The sequence below is a fragment of the Bos grunniens genome, chromosome 22, assembly GCF_055505025.1.
Source record: "Bos grunniens cultivar Pamir isolate PY7600 chromosome 22, Bosgru_T2T1.0, whole genome shotgun sequence".
Classification (NCBI taxonomy): Eukaryota; Metazoa; Chordata; class Mammalia; order Artiodactyla; family Bovidae; genus Bos; species Bos grunniens.
In genome coordinates, this window is record NC_141186.1 from 43,434,862 (window position 1) to 43,449,716 (window position 14,855).

The 14,855-nt window shown below is 45.9% G+C and overlaps 1 protein-coding gene across 6 annotated transcripts in view; it reads right to left on the bottom strand.

Annotated features, from left to right (window-relative positions):
* ABHD6 (abhydrolase domain containing 6, acylglycerol lipase) overlaps positions 1-14,855 on the bottom strand; it is a 48,309-nt gene that overhangs the window by 32,765 nt on the left and 689 nt on the right. For 4 of the 6 annotated variants that reach the window (XM_086367230.1, XM_086367226.1, XM_086367231.1 and 1 more), the window contains exon 2: positions 1,613-1,677. The exons of the other annotated variants lie outside the window; for them this stretch is intronic. The gene's annotated coding sequence lies outside the window, so the exon portion shown is untranslated. The remainder of the gene's footprint in view (positions 1-1,612; positions 1,678-14,855) is intronic. 6 annotated transcript variants of the gene reach the window in all.

The following is a 14,855-nucleotide window of genomic DNA, read 5'->3' on the forward strand; positions in this document are numbered from 1 at the left end:
TTATTGCCATGAGATGCTCACCTTTCTCCTCCTGGCCTCGTCTCCCCTTCACCCTGGCTAAGCCTACTCTTCCTCTGTACTCTGCAGCCCTGACAGCCCTGATGTATAAACAAGCTATGGCTATGAGCACGCCTGGCCTGGTTCCTAAAATTCTCTGCTCCCTCTCTCCCCTGGATATTCCCATGATGCTCTCCTTACTCTCAGTGCTGAATAGTCCCACGATACACTCTTCATTGTCTTCCTTGAAGAACTCACCATTTCTACACCCTCCACTACTACCAGGAAACGCAAAAAGTCAACACTTCTGGCCAGGACCTCCTTCCAGACTTTTCCAAAAGCCTGCTTGACTATCTCCACGATGCAAAAGTCCTACAATGTCTCAGGGGCATCTCCTCTCCTTCTCCTGACTTGCTGACTTCTGCCGACAGTGTCCCCACCAGTCTGGCCTCCCAGACTGATGTATCTTTCACTCTTCCTCCTTGCTCATCACTCCTGTCATGTGATGACCAGAAGGTGTCAGCACTGAAGCCAATTCATCTGAGTCTAGACAAAATGCAGCTTATATGTGGCTATTTACATTTAAATTAAGTAAATAAAATTCAAAATTCAGTCCTTCAGTCACGTCCATCACGTCCTTAAATCCTTGAGAGTCATGTATGAATAACAGCTAGTGTGTTGCACAGCACAGTTTTATGGGGGTTATGGCCCCAAAAGCCCCTTACAACCAATTCCTTTGGCTTAACATTTAGTAGGAATGTCTCAAGGGAGGAAACATTCCCACCAGATATGAGAGTTCATGAGTCAGATCCCAGCTCCCTCAACTACCCGACCAGGCCTGGGTCATCTCTCCTTGCTCCCGTTTCTGTGAAGGCTGCTCTGTCATACCCCATTCAGTTGTTACCAGCTGCCAGAAGAATCTTTGTAGTCCACACCAGGGACTGGGGCCTCTTGTCTAGTGTAAACGCTGATCACCTTTATGATCCCAACTCAACTTCCTGGCCTCACACCTCTGTTTGCACCCACAGAGCCTCAGGCCTCATCTTTCTCATGCTGCCCACTTCGTGCGGGGCAAGCGCTCTCCTGTCCCGCCCACCTGATGAACTCCTGTCTGCCTTCAGGACTGATTCAAGTGTTACACTCCCCAGGAAAGCATCCCACTGCCCAGAGGCCCAGGTCTTCTGACTCCCTTCAGACTCAGAGCCCTGCTCCCTGCACAGTATCTGAGAAAGGAGTGGGGGGTGGGGTTTGGATACATATCTTGAGCTTTAAAAATATTCAGGGTGGAACTTCCTTGTGGGTACAGTGGATAAGAATCTGCCTGCCAATGCAGAGGACACAGATTCAATCCCTGGTCTGGGAGGATTTGACATGCTGTGGAGCAATTAAGCCTGTGCACAGCAATGAAGACCCAGCTCAGCCAGAAAAAGAGAAACAAAAAATTTTTGGTTCCAGTCCACTCCCACCAGACCTACTCAACCAGCGAACACCCCACCTGCTAACAGGCTGGCCTGCAGAAGGTTGCCAGGGAGCTTACAGAGTAAGTCCCATCACATTAAGGGCTGTTTCTTTCCTTTTTTTTTTGCAATCTATGATGTGAAAAATCCATACTCACTCTTCAAAGAGCACAGCCTTCTTTCCCAACTGCTACTGGCTCTGGCAGAAGCTGAAAAGGAGACTCTGGAATCACAAGTAAGAAAATGACAAAGCATTAAATCATATCAGAGAATATGAATTAAGTGCTAACAGTCGGCAATAATGCCAGCCTCACTTGAGGCGGAGCCTTTCCTCCTTTGCAAAGGCAAAGTGCAAACATCCTATGGTTTTAAAGTTGCCTCTGGTTCAGGTCACTTCCCCCAGTTAAGCAACATGCACAAAGGGCACGCAGGGCATGTGAGATAAAAAGCCTGACCAGGAGGGCATGCAAGCTGACGAAGTATTCTGTGATGCAAACGAAGTATGGGACTGAGCTGGTGATTACTACGCTGCAAAATGAGAGAGGCAATAAGGGAAACAGGCGTGCTCGGGTGAGAGGGGCTTCCGGAGGCTTCAAACTTAACTAAGACCTTCAAATAAAGGTTAAAACTCCCCTCTCTGTCTGGGGTTCAGTTCAGTTCAGTTGCTCAGTCATGTCCAGCTCTTCGCAACCCCATGGACTGCAGCACGCTAGGCTTCCCTGTTCATCACCAAGTCCCGGAGCTTGCTCAAACTCATGTCCATCAAGTCGGTGATGCCATTCAACTATCTCATCCTCTGTCGTCCCCTTCTCCTCCTGCCTTCAATCTTTCCCAGCATCAGGCTCTTTTCAAATGAGTCAGTTCTTCACATCAGGTGGCCAGACTATTGAAGTGTCAGCTTCAGCATCAGTCCTTCCAGTGAATATTCAGGACTGATTTCCTTTAGGATGGACTGGTTGGATCTCCTTGCAGTCCAAGGGACTCTCAAGAGTCTTCTCCAACACCACAATTAAAAAGCATCATTTCTTCGGCGCTCAGCTTTCTTTAACAGTCCAACTCTCATATCTATACATGACTACTGGAAAAACCATAGCTTTGACTAGACAGACCTTTGTCGGAAAACTGTCTGGGGTTAGGGTTACCTAAAAGCTCTACTCAGAAAGAAAAGAGAGGAAGCTGGCAAACCAATGGGCAAATGAATACAATATTTCTACTAGAGTGGCTAACAAGAGGGGACTACAAAGCTCATAAGCAGGGCTGGACAGTACAGAGATGCTGGCCAAGACACCACAGCAAAAAAATGAGGAGATAGGCAGATGGGTAATGGAAGGTAAATCCACAAAACCCCTGAATTATTCCAGAGGGATCAAAGAGTTAAACATAAGGGGGAAAAAAGTACGAAAGTTCTAGAAGAAAACATGAGAACTCTGGAAAAAATCTTCCTCAGTAAGATATAAAACCTAGGGGCCATAACATAAAGATTAATAAGCTGACTGCATAAAAAATCTTTTTAAATGACACACGGAAAGGGATAGCATGAACAAGATTAAAATCTGTTGATACATATCAGGCAACAGACTAACAAAGGGTTCCTACAAATCAATAAAAACAACAAAATCTAATAGAAAAATGGGCAAAAGATTTGAACAGATAATTGAACAGGAAGGAAATACAAATGAGTCTTAGCTAAAAAGATGCTCAATCTTAACTTCATTTACAAGAGAAACACAAATTAAACCTCCAAGGTGATGGTGATCTCTGTTCACCATACTGGCGAACAACAAAAGTGTAACAACAGACAGTGTAGCTGGGGCTGTGGGGTTGCCCTCAGCAACATAATTTTACATTCCCATTAACAAAATCTACAGATGGCATTTTGACAAAACCTGCAGCAATGTAAAATACACACACCTTTGATCAAATCATCTCTAATCTCCAGGAATTTATTTATGCTCATACCTGAACATATGTGAGAATAAGTTTGTACACGGTTATTTGTTATAGTATTACTTATCATGTCAAAAAAACCTGGAACTTACATGCCCACTCATAAAGGACATGTTAAGTAAGCGATGGTACAACTTTATAAACAAGTTATAGTGTACAGTCATTAAATGCAAATAAAATTAATATAAGCCATTACGTATTATAGGCTGGGCATAAAGTGAAATAAATAGGCTGAGCACTTCCAAAAAATAATTATATATGCTGCTGCTAAGTCGCTTCAGTCGTGTCCGACTCTGTGCAACCCCATAGACGGCAGCCCACCAGGCTCCCCCGTCCCCGGGATTCTCCAGGCAAGAACACTGGAGTAGGTTGCCATTTCCTTCTCCAATGCATGGAAGTGAAAAGTGAAAGTGAAGTCGCTCAGTCATGTCCAACTCTTTGGGACCCCATGGACTATAGCCTACTGGGCTCCTCCATCCTTGGGATTTTCCAGGTAAGAATACTGGAATGGGTTGCCATTTCCTTTTCCAGGGGATCTTCCCAACCCAGGTATCGAACCCAGGTCTCCTGCATTGCAGGCAGGCGCTTTACTGCCTGAGGCACCAGGGAAGCTGTCTGTTCTATTTGTCTCTGTGGGTAATGACCCCTAAGGTACATAGTTAACTTTCAAAAGCAGGGAACAGAAGAGAATGGGTAGGATAACATCTCTTGTATTGTGTGAAAGAGAGGAAAATACGCATGTTATTGCTTACCTATGTGTAAAATGTTTCTGAATGGATGCAGAAGCAGCTGAGAACCAAACGAGTCGGGCTGGGAAGGGAGCTGAGAGGCTAGGGGCAGAGATGAGGGAGGCTGTTCACTGACATGAACCATACCTCTTGAGTTGCTACCATGTGTGTGTAAAAGGTTTTCCCTCTTTAATTAAAAAATACAACATAGGGCTTCCGTGGTGGCTCTGTGGTAAAGAATCCCCCTGCCAATGCAGGACATCCCTGCAGGGATCTCAGGTTTGATCCCTGGTCTGGGAAGATCCCTGCAGGCCATGGATCAACTAAGCCCACGCACCACAACCACTGAGTGTGCTCCAGAACCCGGAGCCACAGCTACTAACTCCATGTGCAGCAACTACTGACGCCTGCACCCTAGAGCTTGTGTGCAACAAGAGAAGCCACCACAGTAAGACTGCACACCCCAACTAAAGAGTAGTGCTCACTGCAACTAGAGCAAAGCCCGCACAGCAACAAAGACCGGCACAGCCAAGAATAATTAACTCTTAAAAAATAAAATAAAAAATATAAACTCCTCAAATGCAATGGTCTATCCTATACAGTAGCCATTAGCCACATGCTAGCTGTTTAAATTTAAACTGATCAAAACTAGGTAAAATGTAAAAATCAGTTCTTCAGCTGCACTAGTCACATTTCACATGTTCAACAGTCACAGAAATTCTATCTCCTTTATAGTTCTGGGAAAGGTACTGATAAGAGGATTCACTCTGTCTTGCTTTATACCAAATCACTAGCACCTGATTCCCCATGGGGGCTTTTGCTTTAAGAACCATCCAAGCCCATGGCCCCCTCCCCTGCTTCTACCACCTAGGGCAGTACTGTGGCCAAGGAAACTTGGCCGAGCCAGGCAGGGCCTGTGGACAGAGGATCAGAGAACTGGAAAATCCTGCTACTCAATCCTCGGGAGAAGGGGCACAGCCAGAGGAGAGGCTGGCAGATCAATAAGGGGCTCAGCTGGAAGGCAGGTAGCTTATACCCTGCGGTATATCTTCTAAAAAATCGTACTGGCAAAGAGACAGGGCAATGAAACATGCGCCATGTGCCCTGAGCTAGCCCAGAACCTTCAAAGCATCAGCCTCTGGGGTCAAGATGCAGCTGTGGCGATAGTCTGAAATAACCACCTGCCTGAAACCATACTTTAAGCCAGGCAACCCCACAGGGATACAAGCCAGTCTCCCACTGGATAAAAGAGAAGCCAAAAGCCACTTGATCCTTTAGCTCTATGGACCCAAGTCTTCAGACTCTTGGGGAGCCTGGGACAAGCTTTCATTCAAACGCTTCTCTACGAATGAGTGCCAGTGTATGCACTGTCATTGGCTGAGGTCAGTTCTCAAAGGTAAAGTGCTAGAGCATCACAGAAGTGACTATCTTTCACATGACTAAAAGAAATTAAAATAGCCCTCTGTATGGGCATGCAGTGGCAGAGGCCTGAAATAGAACCTCAGAGCCCCAAAACACTCTCCCATCTCTGGAAGCTGTGCTCTGAAGTTATGACTGATTTGAGTTGTTGTATGTCAGAAACCAGCACAACACTGTAAAACAACCGTCCTCCAATCAAAAAGCGAGCTGAAAAGACTATTGTTTAAAAAGAGGAAAAGCAACGAGATTACAGAGGGTTCTGACGTTTCTAAAGGAGGGAAGCTGGTCTACAGTATTTTCTAGCTAGTGTGAGACAAAAAGGAGCTCTCTTATAAACAGCCAGCACTTTGATCAGGATAAGATTTCTGGCTTCCAGTACGAGGTCCAGCATTCAGAGCCCTTTGTGAGCTGGTCCCTACCTTCCTTAACCAGAAGCTCTTCCCCAGAGATCTCTGTAACTCAGGAAAATCAGCATCAGAAAAAAAACTTCATAGTTAAGAATAAAACACACTTTTGTTTGGAACTCTATCCAAATAAGTAAAAATCAAAAGCTGTCAGTTCTAAGATCAAAAGCAAATATGGAACAAAATAACTGCCGCCTATGCTAATTCTTAGAACAGCGAATGAATCTCATGTGGATTGCCTTAAAAGTACGCTAAATCCTTCCACTTAACATCTGGTTGTCACAGTGCTATCATTCAGGGGACATTTTTGCAAAAATATTTTACTTGGCCTCCCAATCCTTTGAGCTTCAAGTCCCTCCCTTCTCTTCATCAGTTAACAGGTCTCACATTGCCAGACTGCCACCCATTACAATCTCCACACGTCAGTCAACCAGCCCCCCAACATCCCTTGCTGTGATTTCATGAAATTCTGTCTCTGTCAAGAGTTATAATTTCACTTTCTAAGGTAGGTCTCATATTTGTAAAATGTCCTTATGTCTTGGGAGGGACAGATAACCAAGACATGGATGCTCCAGGAGCCTGGCTGGACACCAGGGTTAAAAAGGGAGGAGGCATGATGGGGTGGGACCCAAGTGCATAAGTGGCAAGTCCAGCAATGGATAGATTCCTGTTATAACTGCCACATTCCCCCTAAAACCTGGAAACTCCGGGGAATTCGTTACCAGACAGGCTGATAATCTGACCTTCTGGTGGGGGCACCTGAACTAGCTTTGTATTTTTCTCCACTTCCCCATTTTCTGTTGATCTGAACTACACACTCTATCTACCCCATCTTCTAACAAATCATTCTGGCAGAACTAGGCGTTATCTCCTTCAGTGAACCTTCCCTCAGTCCCCCAGCTGTCAGTAACCTTGACTTCCTTCTGCATGCCAACAAGTATTTGTGATCTGTGTCTTCTGCTGTAATATGAAAACACTGGCGGCACCCTGCACTAGGCTGCAAGCTCCGTGAAGACAAGTCTTACTACATCTCTGCAGGTGCCACGGCACTTTAGCATCACCACGCCTTCCCTCGGTGGGCACTTAGTATAACACCAAACGACAAACAGGCAAGCCATGAATCACAGTGCTGCCCCACCAGCGCCACTGCGGGCCATTCCTTCACTCTGTTCTTTATGGTCACTAACAAAATGAGGATTCCTCACCAGAGTAGCTTTAGAGACTCCAGAGGGGCAGCTGAGACCCAGAGAGCTTAAGCAAGCTGTCCAATGGCACACAGTTCTTCTCTTCTTCTGCCCCACTCCACTGGTGGCTCACAGTGGCCCACAGCGTGACATGGAAGGCCATGGACAAGTTGGAGCCTGCCCATCCTTCACATGTCATCCTCTTGTATCCTGCCCCCTATTTTCCTGAAAGATCTACAATCCTGACATGGCATACTCCTTCACACCCACAGGGCTTCCGCACAGTGGCTCCCCTACCCCCAGCACAGCCCTGCTTGGGGGACTTGAGGTTACATCCTTCAAGTCTCGGCTAGGAAAACATTGTGTTGTTGTTGTTCAGTTGCTCAGTCGTGTCTGACTCTTTTGTGACCCCATGGACTGCAGCTCACCGGGCTCCTCGGTCCATGGATTTCTCAGGCAAGAATACTGGCATGAGCTGCCATTTCCTCCTTCAGGGCATCTTCCCAACCCAGGGATCGAACTCGCATTTCCTGTTTGGCAGGTGGATTCTTTACCACTGGGCCACCTGGGACCACCCCACCTGTAAATGCTTCTCTGAGGGTCAGCTGTGCAGTTCCATAACCTACGTTCACATCTCTGCTCTGTCACTACCAGCTTTGGGACCTCGGCAAGTCACAGAACCTCTTGGAGCCTCAGTGTGGGGAGAAAATCAAATGATGCATGGAGACTGCTCAAAGCAGGGACTGGACGGTGATGAGTACTCGCTGCACAGCTGGGAAGCACTGACCTGCTCTCCTGGGAGGAGCTGCACAGCCGTGCCACTGAAATCGAGCAGGACCCTATGGGGCCCTCCTGGGCACAAAAGCCTTTCTGTGCTCCCTCCTTATCTGTAGGAAATAGGTTTCATTCAGCCTCCTTGACTTTCCCTGAGTTCCACAGGGCAGATTCAAACAGTTGCTAATCAGGGAAGAGAGGGGCTGCAGAAACAGAGGAGTAGTCGAGAAAGAAAAGTTCAGCCTTGGGGCAGGGTCCTGGTTCCTCCTCAAGGAACACACAGAACACTATCTTCGATCTCTTCTATAGGAACTAAGGCTCCCACCCAGATTGAGGATGGTAACTTCAGGCTGAGTGTAAGATTCCTGGAGCACAGCTTTGACCTCACCACCAACCAAGCAGAAGAAAGCCACAAACCCTGCAGCCCTCAGCTCTAATTCGCCTTTTAAAAATGTCTCCCCTCAACCCACTGGGGGAGTAACCTGTCCCCTTTGCTTGGCCCTGCTATACATGTACTCTGCTCCAGACTCCGCCATTTCGGGGTGTCTGTCCGCACTGTGTATTGTCCACACGAACTTGTGTTCAGGAATACGCCTCCATCACCCTGCACTGCTGCTGTGCCAGGTCTGCTCAGACGCTTCATCAGTAAGCAGCTCTCTGTCGCTATCTTTATATTCCCAGAGTCTAGCCCATAGCTCAGTTCCCAAACTTCATCACATATCAGGCTTGAATCCTCTTCCGGGTACATCACGAGGCAGATACCCAACACCAGCAGCCAAGAGCCACAGCTTCTGGAAAACCACCTGAGCAAGGCTGCTGTCACTCTGGGTAAACATTTTACAAGAAGAGGATCTCAACGTGCAGCCCTGTAAGCACCTCTGCTCACACCTTCTGCAGGCAGTACTGTTTTCCTGAATCAGCAGTTTCCTTGGAACAGCTGGAAACGCATCCGATGACGGGCAACAACATGCTACATGGCTGCTGGGACTGAATATATGATCAAGAGGGTTTCCGAAGGTCTAGTTTAGGAGAATATCGTGATCTTTCTTGAAGCGGGGACTATCTTCATGGTTAAGGAAGACTTTGGTTTGCAAAAATTACTTCTAGATGGTGTGTATTCGGTCGTATCCAACTCTTTGTGACCCCATGGACTGTAGCCCACCAGGCTCCTCTGCCCATGAGATTTTCCAGGCAAGAATACTAGAGTGAGGAGCTATTTTAAAGCTCCAGGGGATCTTCCAACCCGCATCTCTTGCGTGTGCCCACATTGGCAGGCGAATTCTTCACCACTAGCAACATCTGGGAAGCCCCTAGGGGACCCTATGTCTCAATTAGGGTTTCTCAATCATAGCACAAAGGACATTTGGGGCCAGATTAATTCTTTGTTGTGAGGGGCTTTCCTATCCACTTCCTAAGCATTGTGAGAGTAATTAGCAGTATCCCCTGCCTCTAACCAGTGGAGAGAGGCCCCCAAGTTTTGATAAGCAAAAATGTCTCCAGATGGTGCCAAATACTCCCTAGGCGTAAAGCTGCCCTCAGTGGAGACCTATTTCTACAGGAAGTGAACCCACTCAACTCCAATCTTTATTACGGCAGTTAATCAGTGAGGAACATTTTTAGTCACTCCCCAAATCTACTTTGAAACATTTTCTTTCAGTGCTCAGGAGTTTTTTTTTTTTAAGGGCACAGTCTTGAAGCTGTTCCTTTTTTTCTGCATTTTAAACTTGAGGATAATTACTTTATAATATTGAGTTGGTTTCTGCCATACATCAACATGAACCAGCCGCAGATATACATATGTCCCCTCCCTCGTAAACCTTCCTCCCACTTCCCTCTCCATCCCACCCCTCCAGGCTGTCACAGAGCATAGGCATTCCCTGAATCATACAAGCAAATCTCCACTGGTTATCTATTGTACATATGGTAATGTTGCTAAAGCTGAAACTCCAGTACTTTGGCCACCTCATTCGAAAAGGCCACTCACTGGAAAAGACTCTGATGCTGGGAGGGATTGGGGGCAAGAGGAGAAGGGGACGACAGAGGATGAGATGGCTGGATGGCATCACCGATTCAATGGATGTGAGTTTGAGTGAATTCCGGGAGTTGGTGATGGACAGGGAGGCCTGGCATGCTGCCATGGGGTCGCAAAGAGTCGAACACAACCGAGCGACTGAACTGAACTGAACTGAATGTATATGCTCCTCTGTCCATGGAATCCTCCAGGCCAGAACACTGGAGTGGGTAGCCGTTCCCTTCTCCAGGAGATCTTCCTGACCCGGGGATCTTCCTGACCCAGGGATCAAACCCAGGTCTCTTGCATTGCAGGTGGATTCTTGACTGTCTGAGCCATCATGGAAGCCCTGTATGTTTCAATACCATTCTTTCAAGTCATCTAACCCTCTCCCTGACCATAAGTCTATTCTTTCTGTCAGTGTCTTCTCTGCTGCCCTGCAAATAGGATCATTCATACCATTTTTCCAGATTCCATATACATACCTTGCCAGGCTTTCAACCCTGGCTGCACAATACCCAGGGAGCTTTACGAAAAGAAACAAAAACAGATTCCTGGAATTCCTAGGCCCCACCTTCAGAGATTCAGATTCAGCCTGACTGGAGCAGAGGTCAGAGAAGGTTCTAACAGGCAGCCAGATGCACTTCCCAGAGACATTTCATTTGATTCTCCCTTCTCCCCCATCCTTTGAATCTGGCATTGTTAAAAGCCAGCAAGCCATTCAGCCAAAATGAGGCTAAGGGAATTTGTTAACATCTTCATTCTTAACAATAAAACATTCTCTGCATACTCAATTTCTTGGCCTGCAGATGACTTGCCAGAAAGAAGGGAATTTAACTCTATAACCACGTGACTTTCCCATAGCCTTATAGATCTAAAGACTGCTATCCTAAAGGACTATTTTTTTTTTTGGCTACACCATGCGGCATGTGGGATCTTAATTTCCCAATCAGGGATCAAACCAGGGCCCCCTATGTAGGAAGCGTAGTCTTAATCACTGGACCACCAGGGAAGTCCCTTCCATAGGACTTTCTGTGAACAAAGAAATGTTCTCTGTTTGCTCTGCCTAATATGGTAGCTGCCGGCCACATGGCACATGAGCACTTGAAATGCGGCTAGTGTGACTGAAGAACAGAATTGTACGTTTTATTTAATTTGAATTAATTTAACTTTAATAGCCGTATGTGGCTAGAAAGAAAGTGAACTCGCTCAGTCGTGTCCGACTCTTTGGACCCCATGGACTGAAGCCTACCAGGCTCCTCAGTCCATGGAATTTTCCAGGTAAGAGTACTGGAGTGGGTTGCCATTTCCTTCTCCAGGGTATCTTCCCAACCCAGGGATCGAACCCAGGTCTCCTGCATGGCAGGCAGACGCTTTACTGTCTGACTGTAAAGGACAGTATGAAAAGTGCTTACATCCCTGCAGGGTCATAGAAATAAAGAAAAGCTGTAACAGCTACTAAATTTCATACAACTGTGAAACTTACAAAACTTTTTCTTTTGGGGGGAGGGGATAACGGCTCTACAATATTGTGCTGACTTTATGTCTTATAACATCTAAACTCGACAGTCCTTAAATTATCAAATGGGATCCTAACATATTCCAGTAAAGAATCTTAGGAGAAATTTTTAAATAAATTTTTTTTTAATTTGCAGATCTAGCTTCCCATCAAATTCCAAACACTAGCTTTGAAGGTGACATTCTTGGCCTCTTCTTCTGAACACTCACCCCTGTAATGACTGATCTAGTCGTCAGAATAACCAGAAGTTGGAAAAGTATATGGCACGTGGAAGTGGATTTCCACAGTCTCAGCAGTTTACTAGCCTACTAGGATAAAGCATTCGTTTGCTTTCTTTTCCTCCAGACCCAGGTAACCTTTGAATCGAACCTCTTACTCCCAAGATAGGCCTGAACCAACCACACACACTGCAAACCAAGGTCATCTCTAAGGTTTTTTTTTTATTCCCTCCTATCATTAAGTTTCATAATCCCTTACAACTGCACAAACCACATTGACGCATTCATTCTAGGTAACACAGATTCTCACAGAGCTAGAAGGTCATATATTTTTAAAGCTTAAAAAATAGGCAATTTTATCGCATTGTAAAGGCAACGGATGATATATCGCAGTTCAAGACATTCTCACAGGCAGGCCTTTCCAAGCACAAAAAATTCTTACCTCTTCTTGGCTTGAACTCCCCTGACCCATCACTAAGCAAAATTAGTATGAGCCATATAGTAATGAGTTAATAATTCTCCAATAATTCAAAGTAGTGGTCACTCTTCATACTAATAGGTATTTACTGAGTGCTTATCATGTGCTGGGCCCTGTGCTTTACTTTATCTAAATCTCACCACTGCCTTCTAAAGCAGGTATTATTACCAGAAGCTGAGGCTCAAAGAGGTTAGGTAACTGGCCCACAGCCACAAAGCTACCCAGTGGTAGAAGTGGGATTTAGACCTGAGTCTCTCTGATTTTTCTGGTGGGACCCCTCAGCGTTATGAACAAACATGTAGTTATAATATTCAGTACCTCACTGAGTCATTCTCCCTGTGATCAGCTGCAGCTCAATGAAGGGAGTTTGGGGTTGCAGGCTTCAGAAATTCTGAGCTTATCCTTACTTCAGAAACCACCCCATCCCCCATGGACCTCTCTCTCTGTCCTGGGGCTTCACCAGGCAGGTGGGAAGAGGAGTCTTGGGGAACACTAGTAATCCTAACAGCACGACTGCACCCAAGAGGATAAGGCAGATGTGTGCTGCAGAACTTTCCAAACACCATTATGGGAGTAGAAGGTGGTAGGATCCCAGCTACACATCCCAAGGGAGAAAGAAAGAGATTTTAGGTGGGAGTAGGGGAGAAATCAGGAGAGTGTTTTCAAGGGGACAGACAAGTTAAGACTCTAAGGGGTAGGTAATGTTTTGTTAAATCAAAAACAAATGGAGACCAGCCTTGAAGATTCCCTGAGCAGATGATAACTAGTGTAGCTACACAAAGCTTAATTTAACTTATTTCGGAAGACTCACTTATGTCAGTTCTCGCTCATGTCCCTAGAAATCATACGCAAAACCTGAACTGTTTCCCAAGGTTGACATGAGGTAACTACTGACTAATTCCCTATTATTTAAGAAAATTCTAATATTACAACCATCTACTGTAAAGAATAAACCACCACTTCTTTCTCACTATATAAGCTGCTTTACTGCAGATGGTGATTGCAGCCATGAAATTTAAAAGATGTTTACTCCTTAGAAGGAAAGCTATGACCAATCTAGACACCATATTAAAAAGCAGAGACATTACTTTGTCAACAAAGGTCCATCTAGTCAAGGCTATGGTTTTTCCGGTAGTCAAGTATGGATATATGAAGAAAGCTGAGCACCAAAGAATTGATGCTTTTGAACTGTGGTGCTGGAGAAAACTCTTTAGAGTCCCTTGGACTGCAAGGAGATTCAACCAGCCCATTGTAAAGGAGATCAGTCCTAGGTGTTCATTGGAAAGACTGATGTTGAAGCTGAAACTCCAATACTTTGGCCACCTGATGCGAAGAGCTGACTCATTTGAAAAGACCCTGATGTTGGGGAAGATTGAAGGCAGGAGGAGAAGGGGACGACAGGGGATAAGATGGTTAGATGGCATCACCGACTCAATGGACATGAGTTTGGGTAGACTCCAGGAGTTAGTGATGGACAGGGAGGCCTGGCGTGCTGCAGTTCATGGGGTCGCAAAGAGTCGGACACAACTGAGCGACTGAACTGAACTGAACTGAAGCTGCTTTAAAACAGTTTATCCCTGAGCCTCGTTCCACTGTTTTGGTTTTTACGCTCCTGGTTTTGTCTTTTTGGAGTGTGCACAATAAATTTTTACTAATTACTACTACTCTGGTAATTTATTGGTTTTACTTGTTTTATTTCTGAACTTTTGACAATTTAGACATTAGAGATTCCATGAAGAGCATTCCCAGAGCAGGTGACAACCTAAAGAAAGGCAGCAGAGGGTAGAATGTGTGTTCACTAGCTTGGGTTAGAGCAAAGGAAGCAGAAAAGGAAGGACATCACGATGCAGAAGGGGAGGTGGGCAGGGTCTCCAAGATCCCAGACTGAAGGGCTGAGGCAGCCATCAGAGAACCTAGCAAGTACCAATTAACCATCCCAGGACCTGTTTTGCACCCCAGTCCTGGCACTTTCAGGCTGTGTGGCCTCACGCAAGTCCTTTCTCCTCTTTGGGCATCAATATTCTTAAAGAGGGTACCAAGGATCCCTTGCTGGTCCAAAAACCTAATTTTAGAAAAATAAATTTATGCCAGGGACACAGGTTATTAACTTCTGTAATTTCTAACTTTCTATATTAAAAAATGTTGATAAAAATTTATTAGTTACAATAAAGTAAGCCCAGTGGTTCAGAATGGGGGCTTTGAGGTGACTCAGTGTGTCCTGGGAGGGACCCATCTCTGAATCCCTCTCATTTTTCCTCTGAGAAATGGGCACAATGGAGGCACCTACCTCATATGGGGGTATTGGTAGGAGTCCGACAGGTAAGGTTTTCAAAGGTGCTTAGGAAAGGGCCTGACACCCTGTTTTTGCTTACTGTATGTCAGCTCTTATTAAGAAGCTATTTTTAACCCCAGCCAGGTGGAGTCTGCCATTAGGGATTTCTGAGCCGGTGAGAGGTGAGATCTTTTCTTTACCACTCAGCCCGCGGGCACAGAAAAGGATTCATACAGTGGCCTGCTGGCACAGCCTTTCAGTCTACAACTTCTTCCTCCCTCCTCCGGCCTGGCCTCCTCTACTCCCCTGCGGGTTCAGGGGTACACAACCCGCAGGAGCAGCCAGCGTTACACAATCCGCATTTCCAACTGCCAGGAAGCCCTGGGGATGCCGAGGTTGCCGGGCGGTGCAGTCGGGGTGGTTGGACCAGCAACCTGACTGACAGGT